The following is a 23,438-nucleotide window of genomic DNA, read 5'->3' as shown; positions in this document are numbered from 1 at the left end:
CTGAGGCAGGGCTGTGTCTCCCCCCTCAGACTGGGGCTCCTTGAGGGCAGGGCTGTGTCTCCCCCCTCAGACTGGGGCTCCCTGAGGCAGGGCTGTGTCTCCCAACAGACTGGGGCTCCCTGAGGCAGGGCTCTGTCTCCCCCCTCAGACTGGGGCTCCTTGAGGGCAGGGCTCTGTCTCCCCCCTCAGACTAGGGCTCCCTGAGGGCAGGGCTGTGTCTCCCCCCTCAGACTGAGGTTTCCTTAAGGCAGGGCTGTGTCTCCCAACAGACTGGGGCTCCCTGAGGGCAGGGCTGTGTTTCCCCCCTCAGACTGGGGCTCCCTGAGGCAGGGCTGTGTCTCCCCCCTCAGACTGGGGCTCCTTGAGGGCAGGGCTGCGTCTCCCCCCTCAGACTGGGGCTCCCTGAGGGCAGGGCTGTGTCTCCCCCCTCGGACTGGGGCTCCCTGAGTATAGAGCTGTGTCTTCCCCCTCAGACTGGGCTCCCTGAGGACAGGGCTGTGTCTCCTCCCTCAGACTGGGCTCCCTGAGGACAGGGCTGTGTCTCCTCCCTCAGACTGGGCTCCCTGAGGACACGGCTGTGTCTCCCCACTCAGACTGGGGTTTGCTGAGGCAGTGCTGTGTCTCCCCCCTCAGACTATGGCTTGCTGGGGGTAGGGTTGTTTTCCCCCCTCAGACTGGGGCTCCCTGAGGGCAGGGCTGTGTCTCCCCTCAGACTATGGCTCGCTGGGGGTAGGGCTGTGTCTCCCCCTTCAGACTGGGGTTTGCTGAGGACAGGACTGTGTCTTCCCCCTCAGCTCAGACTGGGGCTTCCTGAGGGCAGGGCTGTGTCTCCCCCCTCAGACTGGGGCTCCCTTAGGGCAGGGCTGTGTCTCCCCCCTCGGACTGGGGCTCCCTGAGGATAGAGCTGTGTCTCCCCCCTCAGACTGGGCTCCCTGAGGACAGGGCTGTGTCTCCTCCCTCAGACTGGGCTCCCTGAGGACAAGGCTGTCTCTCCTCCCTCAGACTAGGACTCCCTGAGGGCAGGGCTGTGTCTCCCCCCTCAGACTGGGGTCCCTGAGGACAGGGCTGTGTCTCCTCCCTCAGACTGGGGTTTGCTGAGTCAGGGCTGTGTCTCCCCCCTCAGACTGAGGTTTCCTTAAGGCAGGGCTGTGTCTCCCAACAGACTGGGCTCCCTGAGGGCAGGGCTGTGTCTCCCCCCTCAGACTGGGGCTCCCTGAGGATAGGGCTGTGTCTCCCCCCTCAGACTGGGGCTCCCTGAGGACACGGCTATGTCTCCCCATCAGACTGGGGCTCCCTGAGGGCAGGGCTGTGTCTCCCCCCTCAGACTGGGGCTCCCTGAGGACACGGCTATGTCTCCCCATCAGACTGGGGCTCCCTGAGGGCAGGGCTGTGTCTCCCCACTCAGACTGGGCTCCCTGAGGACACGGCTGTGTCTCCCCCCTCAGACTGGGCTCCCTGAGGACAAGGCTCTGTCTCCCCCCTCAGACTGGGCTCCCTGAGGGCAGCCCTGTGTCTCCCCATTAGCCCGAGATCCGTGTGAGGGCCGGGCTCAGTCTCGCTCCTCAAGCGGCTTCCTCCAGCGTGCCGGAAGAGAAGCTTTGCCCCAGTTCGCTTCCTTGTGCTGTTCGGTCGGCTCCTCATTCCTTGAGGCTTCCCTGTGTCTCCTGTGGTCCCTCCTGTGGTCACTTCACTCCCAGTGGCCAGGAATCTCCCAGCAGATTCCCAGCATCCTCCACATGGCTGGTGACTCAGCCCCCTCAAGCCTTCTTTCCCTGCGCGAGCAGCCTTAGGCCTCACATCACGATGGGGAAACCCCCTGCTTCCCTCTTTCTCTGACGTCTGTGCCTGGCTCCTGTGCCCTCCCAGTCAGGACGGCCCCCTCCCCCGCCCCCCTAATGGAGTCCTAATTCCCTATCAGAGGTCCTGAGGAGGGAGTGTCGCACATGGGGCCTCATTTTGTCTTCACAAGCCTGGGATGTGGCAGATAGGGAAGGCGATCTCCATTTGACGAGTGAGGAAAGGGCTCAGAGAGGCTGAGGGACCTACTCCGGGTCACACAGCCCCTGGGTGGCAGACCGGAAATGGGAGCAGGGCCTGCCGATGCGCGTGTGCTCAGCCAGCTAGCCCGGACGGACGGACGACGCGGCTTGCTTAAGCCTCTGCTTTCAGGGAGCCCCAGCTCGGAGTGTCCGTGTCGAAGGGAGCACCTTTCCCCGTCTTCCTTTGCAGCCGCTGATCTGAGGGGGGAGACACAGTGCCTGCCCTCAGCCCACCCTCCTCAGCTCAACCGCGGGTGCTCGCAGGCTCCCTGGGGAGAAGACAGGGCGAACCCAGTGCCCACGGCTAAATGATGGTGCTTGGGCTGAGGCGGCCGTGGCACAGGGGCTTCGTGGCTGGGCATGCTAGTGGCTTGCTTGCTGCAGGGCCCGAGTGCCAGGGGATGCAGCTGCTCTGTGGGCTTGGCCTGAGGGAGTGCAGGCTGGCATGGTGGCCTTCAACCAGCTAGAGGACGTTCTAGTCACTCGATGGAGGGACCCTGAGCTCTGCTAGGTGAAGGGGAGCGCACCCTCCATGAGTGAGGCACGCGCTGTGCACTTACCACATCCCCGTGGGCCTTGTTCAGCTGAGGAAGCGTGGGCCCGGAGAGGGGCTTCACTTGGCCTGGGGCACACAGTTCCTGGCTTGAAGCCCACGTCTGTCACACCCCAAAGCCATGGTTCCGGTGGGGTAGGAGGCTGAGCGTTGCCCACTCCCATCCCTGCTCCTGCCGCATTCGGTTGAGGCAAGATTTGGCTCTTGACTCAGCCTGCCTGGCTCTGAACTCTGACTCCGTCCCCACCTGCTGTTCGGTTGTGGTTGAGTTTACTCAACCTCTCTGTGCCTCTGTTTCCCCACGTATTCGATGGGTGTAACGTGGTGGTGCTTGTTGTGTTGAAGCCCGCTCGGTCTTTGTGAGCTGGGGGAGCCGGAGTACTCAAGCGAAGATTTCGGGCTCTCCTTTCTCCCCCACCCCCAACCCTCTCGGTCGGAGAGGAGAAGAGTAGTTAAGAGTTGGGAAACTGGGCAAGACGCGGCTAAGGTCTCTCTGGGGTTGGGACATTCCCCAAAGGGTACGCGGGGCCTGCTCCGGCCCCTCCTTGACAGTGGCCGGGGGTGGTGGGGGGGACCAGGAAGCCTTACTCCCCATTGGTGCCATCCACCCTGACCTCCGGTCCCCTCTCCACTGCAGAGTGTAGGCACGTGGGCTTTTGGCACGTACCCGGTGATAAGGGCCACCCAGCAGGCAGGACGTGGGCTACGTGAGGGCCCAGTGGAGGCGGCAGCTGCCTGCCCAGCTCAAGGGGCCAAGGCCGGGAGGCTGGGCTGTGGGGTCCATTGTCTGGCCTCCCCCTTTCTGGCGAGCACAGGCTCGGCAGCAGCCGGCAGCGGGCTCTTGGCAGAAGCTCCATCCTGCTCCCCCCACGCAGGCACGCCCTGGCCTGCACGTCCTCGCCTGGGCCTCCAGCCACCATGGCACTACCCGCTGCCCTGGCTACTGCCGCTGCTGGCCTCCAGGGGGCGCCGCTTGGGCGCCTGGGAAGACCCTGCAGGGTGAGGCAGGGCTTAGAGGCCTCATCGTGGGGTTGTCGGGGGCTCAGTCCACCGGGATGGGACAGACTGGGAAGTGGGCAGAGGAAAGGTGGTCCACTGGGCAGAGCGGTAGGGCGAGGTGGCCCCCTGGATAGAGCCTTGGAGTGTTACTGAAGTGTCAGGTTTGTGGATGGACGAGGGAGAGAGGAGCTAGCGCTAACTGGCAGCGTGGCTGGGCCTCCTCTCTCAGGTCTCAGCGTCCTCAGCTGAACCACGAAGGGACTGGAGAGGACCCACCTCTGGGTTCAATGTTCTGTGATCCATGGCGTCCTTGTTCTTCCTGGCTGAGCTCAACCCCAGTTGAGACTGTTGGAGACAATATGGGGCATGTCCTGAGCTGTGTCTCCCTTGTCCCTCCTCCATCAAAGTGGGGTGAGGCCTGGGGTGCCTGCAGCCCAATGTCCTTGGGAATCATTGAGGTAAGGCCTGACAAGTCACTTTCCCCTCAGAGCCTCCAGCCCGGAGCTGGAGATATTGTCTCTGATCAACAGGTTAAAAATAACTCCCATGGGCTCTTCTCCCTCTACAGGAATGATGTTTGTGTTGGCATCTGTGGCCCCTCCGGGCCTGCCAACTTCCACAGCATGTGACGTTGTCAGGGGACTGTAGGTGTGAGGAAGAAGGTTGGGGGTGGGGCGGGATCCACGCTGCCCTGACTTTAGGTGAAGGCATGGTGCGGGGGTCAGAGGAGGCTGGCGGGGCCACTGGGGCTGCCACGGGGCTGGGGGACACGTGACGGGCAGGGTGAAACCCACTCGTGGAAGCAAAATGATGCGGACTGCTGGCGGGGCCTCCAGGCCGGGGGTGTGCACGGCGGAGCCATCCGGTCGTGTCATATCCAATCCTCAGGTCCCAGAATCGGAATCAGGGAACCACAGGATTGTGGAGTCAAGGAGTTCTAGACCTGAAAAGAACTGAGAGAGAGACTTTCAGTCCGATTCCTGCCCAGACAGGAGAAAGATAGCAGCCTACTAGAGAATATTTATGGAGCTTGTCCTGGGGGCCAGGCTCTCAGCTGGCCTCCCCTGAGTCGATCGTCCTGGTGGCTCAGTTTTGTTTCAAACAGAAGAAGAAACAGAGGCGCGCAATTAGACAACGTTGTCCAAAGCGGCTTCAGACTCCTCGCCGCACGATTTCCAAACCCGCGCCCCAAATCATTACCTTGTCCAATTCTGTAGAGCTTGGAGCAGAGGCTCAGAAGTTCAGCTGCTGGCTGGAGGTTGCTCTTAGAATTGCAAGACCCTTTTATTCCTCACTCCGTCCAACAGCTCCCTGCCCTACACAGTTCATGCCGCGGGGGCCGTCAGAATTCTCCTTTAGGCCACCTGGAATCACAGCGACTTTCATGTAAGGTTATTTTTTCCTCATTTCCTCATTCGCTGCTCCAAGGAGCTAGGACAACCCTCAGTTCCCCTCGTAAAATCCCCTCCGCCCCCCTTTTTTCAGTTTATTTATTGATTTTGAGACAGAGAGGGAGCGAGGGAGCGAGCAGGGGAGGGGCAGAGAAAGGGAGAGACAGAATCCCAAGCAGGCTCTGTTCTGTCCTCGCAGAGCCCGACGTGGGGCTCGAGCTCACAAACTGTGAGATCATGACCTGAGCTGAAATCAAGGGTCCGCTGCTTAACTGACTGAGCCCCCCAGGCGCCCCCCTGGGGAGTTTTAGAAAGGGCAGCCCTGTGCCTTATCTTATTTAACCCCTGAAACTCACGCTGAGGGCAGACCTCTGTGCCTTCCTAGGCAGGACCAGGCAGGATCCTGATGGGGCGGAAGGTGTGGCTCTCCCACAGCATTTGCATTACGTGATCTTTAGGGTCCTAAAGGGCTGGGGTTGGTTGTTCCGGGGTGAGGGCCCCACGTCTCTTTCCCTAAGCTCACACCACGGGTTGGGTGGCCCCTCTTTGTTCCCTACACCAGGGCAGGATTTCAACAGCAGCAACAGTGAGTGCTGGGCAGTTCCCCTGTGCACTTGCAAGGCGCCAGACACAGTGAGAAGCGCTTTGCAGGAATCGCCCCACTGAATCCGCATGACAGCCAGCTAAAGGGAGTTCTGCTATTATCCCCACTTTACAGGTGAGGAATCCCAGGAACCTGAGAGAGGGGGTGCCTGCTAAGGGCTGTATTGACATAATACTACACTGATTCTGTGTGTTTTGAAAAAATCACTTCACACTTGTCTTGAGTCGTGAGGCCGCACGTAAGGCCCATTCCTAAATACAGATAGGAAAACAGAGTTGGACATGGGTAGTGGGTCAGGTTGGTCATGCTGCTCTTCCCATACCACGAAGCCCGGCTGGCTGGCTGTCACCTGAAGCATTTTTCTGGGGTATTTCTTTCCTTCTGGGTATCTTTTCTCATTTCACCCACTTACCCGACTCCTCCCTCCTTTCTTTCTTTTCCTTCCTCCCTGCATCCCTCTCTTTCTTTCTTTCTTTCTTTCTTTCTTTCTTTCTTTCTTTCTTTCTTTCTTTCTCTTTCTTTTTTCTTTTCATTCACCCATCCATCCATCCCCAGCTCCTCCTGGAGCTAAGTCCTCCCAACAGGACTTCTCTTGACCATGGAGGGCATGCAGGAGGGAATGCTCTTCCTCCCCTGGGGTGCCTCTGTGGCTCAGTCAGTTAAGCGTCCGACTTTGGCTCAGGTCGTGATCTCACGGTTTGTGGGTTCGAGCCCCGCGTCGGGCTCTGTGCTGACAGCTCAGAGCCTGGAGCCTGCTTCGGATTCTGCGTCTCCCTCTCTCTCTCTGCCCCTCCCCTGCTCACACTCTGTCTCTCTCTCAAAAATAAAGAAACATTGAAAAAAAAAAAAAAGGGAATGTTCCTCATGGGGGGATGTCACATCCTGGGCAACTGTTCTTTATAACACCTAGCCACACGTGAATCTTGAGGTGATTCTACCAGAGGAGGGGTCTATATCAGAGTTAAGTTCCGTTTAAACAAGATAGAGATGAACTTTTTTGCTCCTTGTACTTGAAGTCTGCAAGTAAACATCCCCAGGCTGGTTTGACGACCACAGGCCGTCAGAGTCTCAGCTCCTTCTCTCTTATTGATCTGCTGGGTGTAGTTTCCATTTCCAAGGTCACTTCATTGTTCAAGATGGTTGCCGGAGCTCTAGCCAGTCGAAAGGAGGGAGAAAGGCTGGAGAAAGGCGTACCCTTTCCCTGGACCCTTCCTGGAAATTGAACACACACTGCTCACAACCCACTGGCCAGAGCGTGACCACCCATCCACACCGAGCTGCAAGGGAAGCTGGGCACTAGAGCCTTTTCCATCATGGGGGTCTGGCTGAAAACCGGGGAGGAGAAAGGAACAGTGGATGTTGGGAGACAGTGTCTGCCACAGGGCCCTTGTTCCCTTTAGTCTGCCATTGGCAGAGAGGAGGTGGGGCCTTCCCAACTCCGTTCTTCAGGCAACTCTGATTCTCTCCCTTCTCTGAAGCCTCTGTTCTTCCTGATCCTTAGGACAGGCGTCCCCCACCCCCTCATCCACGGTTTCGCTTTCTGCGGTTTCAGTTACCTGCCAACTGCAATTTGGAAGCCGACGATCTTCTTTCTGATACAGAATCACAAGGTCAATAGTAGCGTAAGGCTACACTGTAATGCCTTTGTAATTTCCCTCACCCCATCTCATCACCTGGGAATGCTCTCATCCCACCTCATCACAAGAACAGTCAGCATGGGACAGTTAGATATTTCGAGAGAGACAGAGAGAGAGAGAGACTACATTCACGTAACTGTTATTACATTGTATTGTGATCATTGTTCTATTTTGCCATTAGTTATTATTGTTAATCTCTTACTGTGCTTAACTGATAAATTAAACTTTAGCACAGGGATATATGTATGGGAGCAGCATAGTATATGTAGAGTTCTATACTATCTGTGGATGCAGGCACCCACTAAATGTCTTGCCAGCACCCCCCCACAGATAAGGGGGGACTACTACGTTTACTGCCTGGAACAGTTGACGGCAGCAGTGAAATTCCAAGAGTGGCTGCCTTCGGCTGTTATTCACCCACTGCAGATCCAGGCCAAGAAGTAGCTAGTCTTAGTCCCATTTTACAGTTGAAGAAATTGAGGCCCTGGGGGCGCCTGGGTGGCTCAGTCAGTTACGTGTCCGACTTCGGCTCCGGTCATGATCCCGCAGTTTGTGGGTTCAAGCTCCGCATCGGGCTCTGTGCTGACAGCTCAGAGCCCGGAGCCTGCTTTAGATTCTGTGTCTCCCTCTCTCCCCCTCCCTGCTCGTGCTCTCTCTCTCTCTCTCTGTCTCTGTCTCTCTCTCAAAAATAAACATTAAAAAAAAAAAGAAGAAATTAAGGCCCAGAGAAATTGGGTAACTTCCTTAAGAGCACCCAGCTGGGGTCCTAGCCCAGCTCTCGTGTGTTCCTTTCTTCCCCATTGAGTGTTTCCTGTAGGAGTAAATGCCTTGGGCCCTCTCGTGGTCTGACAGGAGGAACTAGAATGGTCTGGGCCCCAGGAGGGGCCTGTCTGGGAGGAGAGGGCAGACAGCGATGTGACCTCAGTCCGCAGGTGTCTCCTCAGCACTTACTCAGTGCCATGGTCAGGGAACGTGTCTGAACAGGGCCTATGGACAGGCTCGGGGATTTCTGCTGGTGCCAGGGGCTGGCCACTATGGCCACATTCCTCTACACAACTTTCTCCAGCATGTGAGCATCCTGGACCCAGTGGTGGGGAAAGGCAGGCATAGGGCAGCCCCGACCATTTTCTCTTTCTCCTGTGCCCACCCTGGTGGGGGAGGAGGCAGCAGGGGACTAGCCCCTACCCTAGCTGGCTGTTTTGGGGAGAGGGGGGCCAGGATGTGCAACCAGCTCTGAGGGAAAGGGGCCAGATTCTGGGCTTCTCAGGCAGTCCAGACCCATCAAGGCCAACCCCTGCCTCTGGGGGAATAGTTCTATCCTTGCTTGCTGACCCCCAAGGGTGAGGTCACTGCTCTGGCCTGGGGTTGGGGAAGGAACACTGAACGTAAGCGTGGTCACAGCCACGATATGAGGTTAGTAATGTTACTGTAATAACTGCTCCCTGATCCCTAGTCAAGAGGAAAGGCTCATGAGCCATGAGTCACAGTTGACAGTGAGGCAGGCATGTGCAGCTCCAATGAGGTTGTGCTGGCGGTGGCCCTGAGACCCAGACATGACCTCTGCCCTCTGGGAGTTCCCGCCGGAAGCAGGTGATGAGCAGGGAAAACAGATGTGAGACTAGGCGCCTCCACTCCCTGCCCACCTCCACCAGGAAGCCTTCCTTGATTAACTGCTTTGGCATTGCCCTGAGGTTGACCTTGAGCTACCAGCTCTGGCAAGATGGGCTCCTCGTCCCACCACGTCTGAGCACGGGGCACCTATAGGGGCAAGGGCGTGGACAGGAACGTGGCACTCGCGTTCAAGTCATTCATCATTCAACAAATGCACCAGGTGCTCGGGATATTCTGGTGACCCCCGCGCACGCGGGCTCTCACGGAGCCAGGAGAGAGGCTGAAAGCAAATAGTCACACTAGTAAAAAGGAATCACAAACCGGGCCCAGGGGAGGCAGGGCTTGGGGGCAGGGGGTGGGGTGGCAGTAAGGGGGCTTCCTGAGTCTGGGCCGCTCAGCGTGGGGGCCGATCCCCCTGCCAGCCCCTCCTCCGCTGACAAAGGTTCTGCGGGGAGATGGCTGGCCGACACAGTGGCACAGTGCCCGCCAATGGGGGCCGTGCCAAGCGTGATGTGATGTGTGCTGATCCCTCTCCACTCCTTACTGAAGACCAGCGTCTGCTGCCCCCGCAGCACAGGGAGCCTGGGGCGGCTCTCTCATCATGTCCGGGGGTGTTTGGGGGAGATGTCAGAGTGGGGAGAGGGAAATCCTTGTGCTACGAGAGGAGGGGCTGGTCTAAAAGGAGCTCCCCACCGCAGAGCTGGTCACCCCCAGCTGACGGGGCCCCTGGTGCCCCTGGTGCCGTCTGGCGCGTCAGTCCCCTCTGCGTTCCACTTGTGCCCCTGCCATGGACAGAGGAGCTGGCCCCATCGACCTTGTGGCTCCTCGCCCCCCATGCTTTGGACCTCCCACTCCAAGACATGTTGGAGACATGTTTTCTTGCCCTCTTTTGGCCCCCTCTGCCTGTTTGGGCCCCGGTTCTAAGAGAGAGTGAGGGATCCTGGGGATGAAAGGGGGCACAGAGGCAGGGGCGATGCTTCTATCCCCCAGAAATAACCAGTGCAGGCTGACTGGGCTCCGTCTCCCTTTTCCTTCTGCGTCCGGTCCGCCTATCATCTGAGAGGGGGCCCACACTGGGTGGGAGGAGGTCCAAAGCCCGGGGCAGCTATCGTATTTAAATATAGGCTCTTGGCCCTGGGTGTTGTATGGAAACCAATTTGACAATAAATTTCACATATTGAAAAAAACCCAAATAAATAAATACAGGCTCTTGGGTTCTACTTACAGGGACTGGAATTTTCTAGGTCTGGAAGAGTCTTAGTTTAAAAGTCCCTCAGTATTTGTGACGTCAGTAGCTGTTTTTGAGCAAAGAGCTCAGATTCTGGAGGCAGGAAGTCTTGGGTCCCGACCCCAGCCCCTCCTCTTGCTCTCTGGGTGATTTTAGACACTTATTCTCGAGGCCTTGGTTTCACATCTATAGAATGGGACAGCAAAATCTACCACGGACTAAGTGAGCAAGTGCAGATAAAACTCCAGCGTCCGGCCTGGCACACAGCAGGTGCTCGGTCGACAGTGTTCATTCTCCACGTTTATCCAGGCTGTCTTTGGGATTTGGCTGGCTCGTTCGCTTTCTGGTTAGGGTTGGAGCCCCTTGTCTCTGCTGTCACTTGGGGATCCTGGTGGGGTGAGAGAGGAGACTCAGAGGATATGCAAGGAGATGCTCCCCAGAGGCTGCTGTTGCTGGCTACAGGGGAGGGTGAGAACGCCCCCCGCCCCCCGCTGCCGCCCAGTTCATCAACACAGGGTCTGTCACCTAAATATAATCACCTAAACCAAATACATAGTGCTGTGTGCCAGGTGCCGTTCTGAGCCTACTAACGAGGCAATTCTCATGGGGAAATGTTATTTCATTTTACAGACGGGGAAATCAAGGCACAGAGGGGCTACAGGTCACACAGGCCTGCGACGGGCAAGGCTGGGGCTTGAACCCAGGCAGCTGGGCTCTTAACTACTTCCTCTCTCTGGCGTAGGGCTCCCTGGAGAGAGGGATGGACTTGCCTTTCCCACACATGCCTCTGTGTGAGGGGCTGGGGCTGGGCGGTGTGCCTGGGGCGGTGTGCCTCTGGTGGGAAGAGGCAGGCCCCGGTTACCCCTCTGGGATCTCCCGGCCTCCAGCAGCTCCTGCCCATCCTACCCTGGGTGTCCCTGCTTCTCTGTGGTTGCCCCTTCCACCCTGCTGTTGCCTGCCCCTCCCAGGTCAGTCTTCACTTTCTCCAGCTGTGAGCGTCTGAACCCCCCCCCCCCCCCCCCAGGAGCTGTCGCTGCACTCCGCTGCCGCGGGCTGCCTCAGCTTAGAGTCCAGTGATCAGGGAGAGGTGACGAGTGTCCCGTCCCGTCTGAACTCCAGCCTGACCCCACGGCCCAAGACCAGTGGCCACTGGCCACTGCTTGCTCAATCCTCAGGGGCTGTGGGCATGAGGGCACGGACCCTCCCTTGAGCTGCTGTTTATGACCCGGTAAATCACTCATTGTCCCCACCCTCGGCCTTAACGAGGGCCAGAGCCCACTACGACACCCCAATTAACCACACCATCTGTTTCCCTTTAAGTGGAAAGAGTGTGGCTGGTGAGCAGGAGCCCAGAGCAAGGATGCTGTGCGGTGGGCTCAGGGATTGTTTTCTTCCCCGGAAAACGACTTACTACTCTCCCCACCATCTCTACTGTGCCTAGAGGGTGGCTCCCCTCCCTCAAACGAGAGAGCCTGGGGGCCCCCCCGGAGGACACAATTTCTATCCCACCGCAGCTGGCTTCTGCAGCAGGCTGGATTTAGGTTCAACAGTGACTCAGATGGGATGCAGGGGGGTGGGGGCCCACTGCGTGCAAGTTTCCTGGAGATTTGGGAGGCCAGATGTCAATGTCAACAAAGGTATTTGAGTGCGGGAAAGGGTAAGAGGCAAGAATGGGAAAGGGAAGCCAGTGGTTGGTGAGATCATTCCTGGGCAATCTGTGTATTCTTTCACTGATCCATGGGTTTTATGGAGCACTTCCCAAGTGCCCAGCCCTGATTGGGCACAGAGACGTGTGAAGGAGGGCCTTCGGGGGAGCCTGGAGGTGAAGGCTCTCCCTGGAGGAGGTGTGGACTTAGGAATTAGTCCATTTCAGCTCCAGCTCTTTCCTGGGTTCAACTCCCCAGGGTAGCGTGACAGCTAGTGTGAACATTGGAGCGATGGGTTGGGGATGTAAGCTGGAGATAGGAGTCAGGAAGCATCGGGAATAGTCGGTGCAATGCGTCAATGAACAAATGTTTAGGTGGGGAAGTCAGAGGTCGTGTCAGAAAGCTGGGTGGGGGCATTCAGGCTGGGTAGCTGCCTGGGGAGTGTGTGGCTGAATGGATCCCTGTCTGAGTTAGGCAGAAAGCACCTTCATTCACTTCTCCCTCAAATATGGGAGCAATCACACAGCCTGCCCACTGTCAGCATCCACTTCCGCACCACGGCAGCCATACTAGCTGGTTAGAGCCCTCTGTCCTTCCGAGTCCAGAATCAGCCTCATGCTTTTTACCTCACACACCGGTCCAGGCCCTCGCATCAGAACTTAATGAAATTAAAATCTATCTACCGTTCTGCATGGGCATTCAGACATGCACAAGGGTCTAAGGAAACTCCTAGAAGAAAACCCTCCAGAGGGAAGAGACAGTTGGGAGACAGTCTTGGCCAAGTGACAGTGCTTCACTGTCAGAAGGCAAGCCAGGGCAGTTCTTAACAGGGCAGGTGATTGTCACCAGCATGTGCTCTGGTCTGGCTTTCTGGTAGACCCGCATCCACATCTCAGAGACAGAGCAGGAGACGGAGCTGGGAATAAAATACGAAGCCCAGTGCGTCAGGACTCTGTTGCGGGGCACAGGATCCATTGTGGTGAGTTTAAATGGAAGAGATTTATTCCAGAGTACGAAACTCTGCAGAACTACTGGAAGGCCAAAGACAGAGACTCAAGGTTGAACTTACAGGAACAATTCTCAATGCCCACAGATCTGGGCCCCTAAAGAGGCTGCTGTGTCTTTGGCAATCATGAGGTCACCAACTCCAGAACCACATTCAGTGCCGTGATAGGAAGCTGCTTCTGTGGCTAGGTCACACTGCACCTGCTGTGATCCATACTAGTAGGTGGGCGGCATCCTTGGCCTCACCTTCTTTTTTATTTTTTTAAAATGTTATTTCAATTCCAGTGTAGTTAATATACAGTGGCACATTAGTTTCAGGTGTAGCGATTCAGCCATTCTGTATATGACTCAGTGCTCATCAGGATAAGTGTACTTTTAACTCCCTTCACCTATTTCACCCCTCCCCACCATCCACTTGCCCTCTGATGACCATATATTTGTTCTCTATAATTAAGAGTCTGAAAAAACCAAACAAACAAACAAAAAAGAGTCCGGGTTTTTGGTTTTGTTTTGGTTTGGTTTATCTCTCTTTTTTTACCCTTGGTTTTGTTTCTTAAATTCCACATATGAGTGAAATCAAATGGTGTTTGTCTTTCTCTGGCTTCTTTCGCTTAGCATTATACTCTCGAATTCCATCCATGTTGCTGCAGATGGCAGGATTTCATTCTTTTTTATGCTGAATAATATTCCATTGTGTATATACACCATATCTGCTTTATCCATTGATCAGTCGATGGACACCTGGGTTGCTTCCATAATTTGGCTACCGTAAATAATGCCACAGTAGACATAGGGGAGCATGTATCTCTTCAAATTAGTGTTTTCATATTCTTTGGGTAAATACCTAGTAGTATGATTTCTGGATCATAGGGTAATTCTGTTTTTTAATGTTTATTTATTATTTTGGAGAGAGAGAGACAGAAGATCTGAAGCAGGATCTACACTGACAGCAGAGAGTCCCATATGGGACTTGAACTCACGAACCATGAGATCATGACCTGAGCCCAAGTCAGACGTTCAACAGACTGAGCCACCCATACTCTCCAGGGTAATTCTATCTTTAATTTTTTGAGGAACCTCCACACTGTTTTCCAAGTGGCTGCAGAGGTTTGCATTCTCACCAACAGTGTAGGAGGGTTCCTTTTTCTCCACATCCTTGCCCACACCTGTTGTTTCCTGTGTTGTTGATATTAGCCATTGTGACAGGTGTGAGGTGATATCTCATTGTGGTTTCCATTTGCATTTCCCTGATGATGAGTGATGTTGAGCCATCTTTTCATGTGTCTGTTGGCAATCTGGATGTCTTTGGAGAAATGTCTGTTCATGTCTTCTGCCTTTCTTTTAATTGAATTATTTGATTTTTTGGTGTTGAATTATATACGTTCTCTATATATGTTGGATACTAACCCTTTATTGGATATGTCATTTGCAAATATCTTCTCCCATTCAGTAGGTTGTCTTTTAGTTTTGTTGGTTGTTTCCTTTGTTGTGCAGAAGCTTTTTATTTTGATGGAGTCCCAATCATTCACTTTTGTTTTTGTTTCCCTTGCCTCAGGAGACATATAGAAAGATGTTGTTATAGCCAGTGTCAGAGAAAATTACTGCCTATGCTCTCCTCTAGGATTTTTATGGTTTCAGGTTTCACATTTAGATCCTTAATCCATGTTGAGTTTATTTTTGTTCATGGTGTAAGAAGATGGTCCAGTTTCATTCTTTTGCATGAAGCTGCCCAGTTTCTCCAACACCATTTGTTGAAGAGACTGTCTTTTTCTCATTGTATATTCTTTCCTGCTTTGTCAAATATAAATTGACCATATAATTGTGGGTTTATTTTTGGAATTTCTATTCTGTTCCATTGAGCTGGGTGCTTTATTTTTGTGTCAGCACCATACTGTTTTGATTACTACAGCTTTGTAATATAACTTGAAACCTGGAATTGTGATACTTTCAGCTTTATTTTTCTTTTTCAAGATTGTTTTGGGTTCTTTTGTGGTTCCAGGCAAATTTTAAGATTGTTTGTTTTAGGTCTGTGAAAAATGCAGTTGGCATTTTGATAGGGATTGCATTAAATATGTGGATTGTTTTGGGTAGTGTGGACATTTTAATATTTGTTCTTCCAATCCATGAACATAGAATATCTTTCCATTTGTTCGTGTTGTCTTCAATTTCTCTCATCAGTGTTTTGTAGTTATCCGAGTATAGGTCTGTCACTTCCTTGGTTAAGTTTATTCCTAGGTATTTTACTATTTTGGGTGCAATCATAAATGGGATTATTTTCTCAATTTCTCTTTCTGCTGCTTATTAGTGTATAGAAATGCAATGGATTTCTGTATATTGATTTTGTAGCCTGCGGCCTTACTGAATTCCTTTGTCAGTTCTAGTAGTTTTTTGGTGGAGTTGTTAGGGTTTTCTATATATAGTTTTATGTCATCTGCAAATAGTGAAAGTTTTATTTCTTTCTTACCAATTTGGATGCCTTTTATTCCTTTTTCTTGTCTGATTGCTGTGGCCAGGACTTCCAGTACTATGTTGAGTAAAAGTGGTGAGAGTGGACATCCTTGTCCTGTTCCTGACCTTAGGGGAAAAGCTCTCACTTTTTCCCCATTAAGGAAATGTTAGCTGTGGGTTTTTCATAGATGGGCTTTATTATGTTCAGGTATGTTCCCTGTAAACCTACTTTGCTGAGAGTTTTTATCATGAATGAATGCTGTACTTTTATCATGAATGGATGTTGTCAAATACTTTTTCTGCATCTACTGAAATGATCACATGGTTTGTACCCTTTCTCTTATTGATGTAATGTATCATGTTGATTGATTTGCAAATACTGAGCCACACTTGCATCTCAGGAATAAATCCCACTTTACTGTGGAATTTTTTTAAATGTATTGTCGGATTCGGATTGCTAATAATTCGTTGAGGATTCTTGCATCCATGCTCACCAGAGATATTGGACTGTAGTTCTCTTTTTTTGTGGTGTCTTTTTTTAAATGTTTATTTATTTATTTTGACAAGAGAGACAGAGAGCACCAGTGGGGGAGGGGCAGAGAGAGAACAAATCCCAAGCAGGCTTTGCACTGTCAGAACAGAGTCCGACCTGGGGCTTGATCTCAGAAACCGTGAGATCATGACCTGAGTTGAAAATAAAAGTTGGACCCTTAACCTGACTGAGCCATCTAGGCACCCCTTTTGTGGTGTCTTTATCTGGTTTAAGTATCAGAGTAATGCTGGCTTCATAGAATGAATTTGGCAATTTTCCTTCCTCTTCTATTTTTTTGGAAAAGTTTGAGAAGAATAGGTGTTAACTCTTCTTTAAATGTTTGGTAGAGTTTACCTGTGAAACTGTCTGGTCCTAGACTTTTGTTTGTTGGGAGTGTTTTGATTTACTGAGTCAATTTCATTGCTGGTGATAGGTCTGTTCCCATATTCAATTTCTCCCTGCTTCACTTTAGGAAACACTTTAGCAAGTGTTTCTAGGAGTGTATCCATTTTTCTAGTTTGTCCAATTGGTTCACATATAATTTTTCATAACTTTCTCTTACAATCCTTTGTATTTCTGTGCTGTCAGTTGTTATTTCTCTCTGCCATTTCTGATTTTGTTTATTTGAGTTCCACCCCCCAGCCCCCTCTTTTGTGTTATGAGTCTGGCTAGAGGCTTATCAATTTTGTTGATCTCTTCAAAGAACCAGCTCCTGGTTTAGTGATCTGTTCTAGCTTTTTGTTGTTTCTTATCTCATTTATTTCTGCTCTAATCTATTATTTTCTCCCTTCTTCTGATTTGGGGTTTTGTTTGTTCTTCTTTATCTCCTTTAGGTGTAAGTTTAGGTTGTTTATTTGAGATTTTTCTGGCTTCTTTTTTTTTTAATTTTTAAAAATGTTTATTTATTTTTGAGACACACACACACACACACACACACACACACACACAGAATGCAAACGGGGGAGAGGCAGAGAGAGAGATGGAGACACAGAATGTGAAACAGGTTCATGTGAGATCATGACCTGAGCCGAAGTCAAATGCTTAACTGACTGAGCCACCCAGGTGCCCCTGGGCCTCACCTTCTTGACCCTCTTGGCCAGCACTGCCGCAAAACAACAACATCAAGAAGAAAAAACACCCCTGTCCCTGCCCCTTTTCCCAGAAAGCAGCAGCAGCACCTGCAGAAGTGCAGCCTTTTAAATCTTATGCAATTGCATCCGATTGGCTGACTCTGAATTATATCCTGAATCTCGACAGCAAGGGATACTGACAAATGTAGTGTTTTGTTTATTTATTATTATAATTGTTATTATTTACTTTTCTTGTTTCTTCAGTCTAGGTGGGGCACCTAGCAGAAGGTAGAATGGATTAAGATCCAGTCCATAATGTCCCCTGCACACTGTCTCCTAGACTTCTGTAAGATGCTAGGTGCAGGCAGCTCTGTTCTTGGATCCTGCGCCAGGGAAAGGCAGAGGGCGATGCATTCTCCCACCGTAACACAGACCACTGTACAGCTTTGGCACCTTGAGGGCTCGGCCACATCAACCGTGCCCTTTGTGGGTGGTCCTGGGGCGAGGTTTGGCACCAGGTCATTGCATCGGATGAGAAAACTCCTAGGCCTGTCCAGGAATAATAGTTGGCGGGATTTTGGAAGCAGCTGGGAGCAGCAAATATTGGTTATTGGGGTCTGAGTGGTTTCGTTTAACTCCTAGCCAGATCTACCTTTGGAAACACTACCATGAGCACCTAGGACGTGCCAGGCACTGCGTCGGGGGTTGGAAATACAGAGAGGAATGGAGTACGGTCCCCGCTGCCCTCTTTGTGTCTCCTTTTCCAGCCTGAGAAGAGATGTGGAAAACAGATGAAAGGATGCCCATGGCACTGAGGGTGCACAAAGGAGAACAGGGGAGCTTCCCAGGAGAAGTGACATTTGAGATGAGTCCTGAAAGGCCAAGGATGCTGGGAGGAGGTGTGGGTAAGGGACAAGGGCACAAGTGAGAACGACAGCGGAGTCTCAGAGAGCCGGGCGTGAAGAGATGTGGGGCAGGAGACCACGTTTGGGAAACCAGACCGGGGGTTTCTCAAGGGGCGAGTCTCAGCCTCCGCATCCAGACCGGGCTGGCGTTCCTGTGCTGGGCACCTGTGTCTGGCCAGTGCTGCAGTCTGTTCCCTGCTCTCCTCAGGCTGCAGGATGGGGTTTGCTGCCTCTGCTCGCACAGACTGCTGGGAATGACTCACGGTTGAGGAGGAGCCGGGGAAGCCACGGGCCTCTGCCCAGGCTGGAGGCTATGTGGAGGCCTCTCCCCCAGGGGTGGTGGCAGCGGAAGAAACTAGCCCATGTGGACAGGGTGGCCCCTGTCACTCCGCTCTGGGCCTCAGAGGGAGTTAATGGAACCCCTGCCCCTGGCTCCCTCCCCCAGTCCTCCTTGGGCTCTGCATCCCTCCAAGGCAGGGCTGCCCCTCCCTCCCTGCATCCCACTCCATCCTGACGGCCAGCCTCCCTGGCTTGGGTGGCCAAGGGTACCGGTGGTGGGGTCATTACAGGACACCGCTGCCCGAGGGTCAGAATAGAGGAGGCCCAGCTGTCAGCTGGAACCCATCAGAAGCCCAACCAAGCCCTGGCAGCAGGCGGCAGCGGGGAGGGCAGCTAATGAGAAAGGTGTCCCTGTAGCTGCAGTTTCTTAACCCTTGCCACCCCCACCCCCCGTCACCAGGGTGTGTCCTGAGATTTTCCCACGGTGACAGGTGACTCCAGGTCCCTCATTCCTCAACCCAGGTTGGTGGGAGTGGGCTGGGCTTAATTTAATGGAGAGACCCGGCCCCTGCCTTAGGGAAGGGAATGAAACAACGTAGCTCTTGTTTTCAGGGAGACCTTAGTCTTTTGGAGAAAATGTAGTTCAGACCTAGTCTGAAGGGGGAGACACAGCCCTGCCCCCAGGGAACCCCAGTCTGAGGGGAGACACAGCCCTGCCCTCAGGGAGCCCCAGGCTGAGGGGGGAGAGACACAGCCCTGCCCTCAATTTGCTCAGCATCAGAGATGGGAGAGGTTTTGTCTTCTTATGAAACTAAGACATCCAGGGGCGCCTGGGTGGCTCAGTCGGTTAAGCGTCCGACTTCAGCCCAGGTCACGATCTCGCGGTCCGTGAGTTCGAGCCCCGCGTCGGGCTCTGGGCTGATGGCTCACAGCCTGGAGCCTGCTTCCGATTCTGTTGTCTCCCTCTCTCTCTGACCCTCCCCTGTTCATGCTCTGTCTCTGTCTCAAAAATAAACATTAAAAAAAAAAAAGACATCCCTATAATAGCACAACTTTTGACTTTCTTTGAGATTTTGTGAAGAACCAGCAACTCGAACACACATCCTCGGCCTCTCAAAATCTGGGAACGAGGCGTCTGCAGATCCAGATTGCCGTCACTAGGGGACAGGTTTGCCCTGGTTGCCCTCCTCAGCCACCTGCTTTTCTAAGACCTCTCCTCATCCCGAAAACCACTCAGCGAGTGGGTTATTTTCAGGAGCTCATTCAACTCCTTCTTTGGTATCCACGTAACTTATGTAACTCATGGCTTTCAATTAACAATTGAAGTGGGCGAGCAAGAGCACAAAAGGAAACATGTCTACGTGCAACTGGCCTTTCTTCAACTGCGTGGTTTAGATGTCCGTGATTTATTTTCCACAATTAGCGGCTGGCCTTCTCCCAACTTCTCTCTCAGTTCTGATGGTAGGATCCGCCGCTGGCTGGGCACGGCAGCCTGGCGAAGCTGTCTGAGGGCACCCTTTCCTCTGCTGGGATCACCGAAGCGTTCGGGCCTCTTGGTTACTGGACTGCCCAGGGCTAATTATAAAGCTCTCCAGGGAGAGAGGTGGGGTCCGGGCCCGCAGGCAGGCTGAGGAGGAAAGGCTCAGAAGTGCAGGTGCTTTTGCGGGACTTTGCTGTACTCTTCGGCTTTAGGCAAGTTATTCCACCTCTGGGGCCTCAATTTTCTCATCTGTTAAATGGGAGCGAGCAATGGGGTTAGGTGGTCCCTAGAGTCCCCTGTGCCTGGACTTTGATGCTCTTGCCTACTTCCTTTCCCACCCCCACCCTGGGCTCTCCTAACACCCTGTCGTGGTGACGGTGGGTGCGTCAATCACAACCTTGGTCGGCAATCGATGTAATCAACAAGCGTACCACCAGGCAGCCTTGTGCGGTGGCCGAAGGGCTGCTGCCCGCATTTTTTTCCCAGCCTTAGGCTGACACTCTGATGCCTGAGGATGGTGTGGGTCCACAGCCCAGGGAGGCTGTCGGGTCACATTTCCTGGAACCCTGAGCCAGCTTCTGGACTCCACCCCAAAGGAGCCCCCCCACCCCCATCCCCGGCACAGTGAGCTGAGCACGCACAGGGGGCTGGAGACACGTGAATGCCACGACCATCAGATATGTACTGAACCATGTCCTGGGCTGGGCAGGGGGATGATTTAGATGAGCGGGTGGATGTGGCTCAGTTCTTCGTGATATTTAGAGTCATGTACGTGGGCTCTGATGTCAGTCTCCAGGTTCAAATCTTGGTCTCATGCTGCCTTGGGCAAGATACGGGGCATATATCTTGGTTCGTCCACCTGGAAAATGGGAATGCTAATAGAAGTACACCGACAGGTAAGGATTGGATGAGTCGGTCAATATAAAGTGTTTAGAGCCCAGGGTGTGATTATTACAACTTTTGTTTCCTGAGCACCAACTCTGTGCCAGGAAGTGTCATGACATGTGGTGTAAACCAGATCCCTTACAGGGCAGGAGAGAGATCAGTTCTGGCTTGGCTGAGGAAAGAGGCCTCAGGCAAGAGTTGGTACCACAGTTCGGTCTTGAAGGATAGAGCTAAATACAGAAATGACACTGGGCAAGGGCATTCCGCGAGGAGGAGACAGCGTGAACCAAAGCATGGAGGCAGGTAGGCAAAAACTGTGTTGAGGGCAATCCGAGAGGGCTGGAGAGATTACAGTATAAGGGACATAAAATTGGAAAGTGGACTTTAGCCAGGGGAACCCCTAGAGCATGGAATGAGGCCTTTCTCCTGTAGGCAAAGGGGACCCCAGATGGTTGTTGGGTGAGGGGATCCTGTGGGGGAGGTGAGGCTGTTGTATTTTTTTTTTAATGTTTATTTATTTTTGAGAGAGAGAGAGAGAGAGAGAGAGAGAGCGCGGGGGAGGGGCAGAGAGAGAGGGAGACACAGAATCCAAGCAGTCAGCACAGAGCCTGATGCGGGGGCTGGAAGGTACGGAACCGGAAGATAGTGAGCTGAGCCAAAGTCAGTCGGATGCTTAACCGACTGAGCCCCCCAGGCGCCCCGAAGCTGCTGTATGTTAATGAGACAGCAGGACCAGTTTCCCTGGATGTATAAGATCAGCGATAAGAATGACAATAAGAAAACTCTCTTTTTGCAGATTACAAAGCCCATGGGGAGTGCTTTCAAGGGCGCACCTTGGCTGACAACCCGGAGAGGTGAGTTAAGCAGGGGTCATCACCTTCACTTTATAGATTGGAGGATGAGGGCTCCTCCAAAGTCACCCAGCGTAGCCCAGCAGGGGCCAGGAGGGCTCTAGATCCCCTTCGGAGGCTTCCGCCCTGTCTTTAGGGCTTCGCAGGCCTCTAAGTGTGTGTGCGTTGTGGGGGGCATGAGAGTGCCTGTGCCATGAGCCACGCCCCCCCCCCCCCCCCCCGCCCCTGCTCCCCTGTCAAGCCAGGGCTGGGTCTGCTGCACTTCTGGCTCACTGTGGTGGGTGGTGGGGGGGGGGGGTTGAAACCTGTCCTGGGCACACGGTAGGTGGGCATCTAAACCCCTGCAGATAGGTACTGAGAACACTGGTGAGTTGAGTGGGGGCTGACTGAGCCACTGCCAGGAGGTGTGGGAGGGGGACAGCCAGGTTGCCAGAGGGTCGGGTGTGTGCATACATAAGCCCTGCCCTGACAATAAGCCCTTTGCTTCCCTAGAAGCCCCAGCTAAGCAGCAGCCAAGGAAGATGGGTAGAATGGGTGGAAGCTTCCATTTGCTTTCCTGCCAGGCTTCTCTGGGCTCCTGCTGCAGGGCCAGGAGTCTGGCTTCTGATGTCTGATCTTAGCTCTTTCCTCTCTTAGGATCCCACCTGCTTGGCTGACACGCCCTCCCCTTCCACGCTGGGGGCTTCCTGCTCTGATGTTCATTTTCCAGGTCCTGGAGTTCCCCAGCAGAGCCTGGGGGTGAGGAAGGAAATCGTAGAGCCCTGGCTTCCTGAGCCCTGCCCACGCCCCCCTGAGCAGACCAAGTTCATCTACCTTTCTAGGGGATCCAGCCCAGGGCACGCCGCTTGGCACAGCCTAGGTAGCATATGTTGGCTCCGTCTGCCAGGGCCTCACTGTTCAGGGGAGTCTAGGAGCCCTCGGGGGACCAATAGCGAAGGCACTGAAACAGGCACATCATAATATAAATCCAAGAGCAGCCCCAGCAGAGAGCTTTTTTTTTTTTTTATAATAAACTTGTATTGTTTATTTTTTTTTATTTTTTTTTAAACATTTTTTTTTCCAACGTTTATTTATTTTTTGGGACAGAGAGAGACAGAGCATGAACGGGGGAGGGGCAGAGAGAGAGAGAGACACAGAATCGGAAACAGGCTCCAGGCTCTGAGCCATCAGCCCAGAGCCTGACGCGGGGCTCGAACTCCCGGACCCCGAGATCGTGACCTGGCTGAAGTCGGACGCTTAACCGACTGCGCCACCCAGGCGCCCCAGCAGAGAGCTTTTCAGGGGTTTGGACCAGGTGAGTGGAGGCAGTCAGGGGACTTCCTGAGGTGGGGTCCCTGATTGGAGCTGAGCTTTAAAGGGTGTGGGGCTTGGAGAGGGGAGGGATGATTCTTCCCAGAGATAGGGAGCCGGCCTTCATAAGCTGCACACGGCAATGGGTTGAGAGGAAGAGGGGAGGGGTGTGGGCATGCGTGCCCCAGCCAGCCCTGGAAGATGTGTGCATCATGGCCCTAAAGGCTGGGCAGATATGGACCGTTTATTCATTCACTCATTCATTATTCATTTGCATTTACCTAGTACCTCCTCTATGCCAGGTACTGTGCTTGGGACTGAGCACTTAATGACAAGCAGGATAGATGTGTCTTTTCCCTCCTGGGGCTCCTGGCTCAGATGGAAGGCTGATGAACAAACAGGCCACCCCAACATACTGATCAGTGCCAGGAGGGGAGAGATGGGGGCCCCAGGAGAGCAAAGAAGGGGGCGGAGCAAAGGCCCGCAGGCTGATGAGTGAGCTGGGAGGGGGGGGCCTGGAAGGAGAGGAGGCATCCTGGGATGCGGGTGGGGAAGGGCCTCTCCGTGGGGCAAGATCCGTGGCCTGAGGGGGGGCAGCGGAGGTGAGGTACAGTGGCAGCAGGGACCAGGTCTCACGAGTTGTGCTACGTTGAAGAATTGTCTGGAGGGCACTGGGAAATCTTTGACAGGCTTTGGGCAAGGGCCGGACGGGATTTGACTTGTGTCTTGGAAAAATCCCTTTGGCTCTGATGACAATCAGGTTGGAGGGCGCCAGGAGGAAGTCCTGTACCGTGTTTAGCTCCAGAGCAGGGAGGAGCGCCTCTTGGACACAAGCCCCATGAAGGCAGGATGGTGGCCTTCTTGTTGGCCCACAGGGCCCAGGGGAGGGTTGCCCAAGTCCCAAAGGGGAGGCCATGTGGGGTCCCGGGTGATGGCTGGTCTTCTTGTCCACGGGGTCCCTTCCTCCGGCTGAGGTGCAGCCACT

The 23,438-nt window shown here is 53.5% G+C and overlaps 1 long non-coding RNA gene across 1 annotated transcript; it reads left to right on the top strand.

Moving 5' to 3' along the window:
• Nucleotides 1-16,648: 16,648 nt before the first annotated feature.
• Nucleotides 16,649-22,149, top strand: LOC123385380. The gene is made up of 3 exons (XR_006597798.1): nucleotides 16,649-20,615; nucleotides 21,109-21,166; nucleotides 21,800-22,149. It is a non-coding gene; the product is annotated as an uncharacterized LOC123385380 (long non-coding RNA).
• The last annotated feature ends 1,289 nt before the right edge of the window (nucleotides 22,150-23,438 follow it).

This window comes from Felis catus, chromosome B2, assembly GCF_018350175.1.
Source record: "Felis catus isolate Fca126 chromosome B2, F.catus_Fca126_mat1.0, whole genome shotgun sequence".
NCBI classification, from domain to species: domain Eukaryota; kingdom Metazoa; phylum Chordata; class Mammalia; order Carnivora; family Felidae; genus Felis; species Felis catus.
This window is presented reverse-complemented; position numbering and strand designations above follow the sequence as displayed.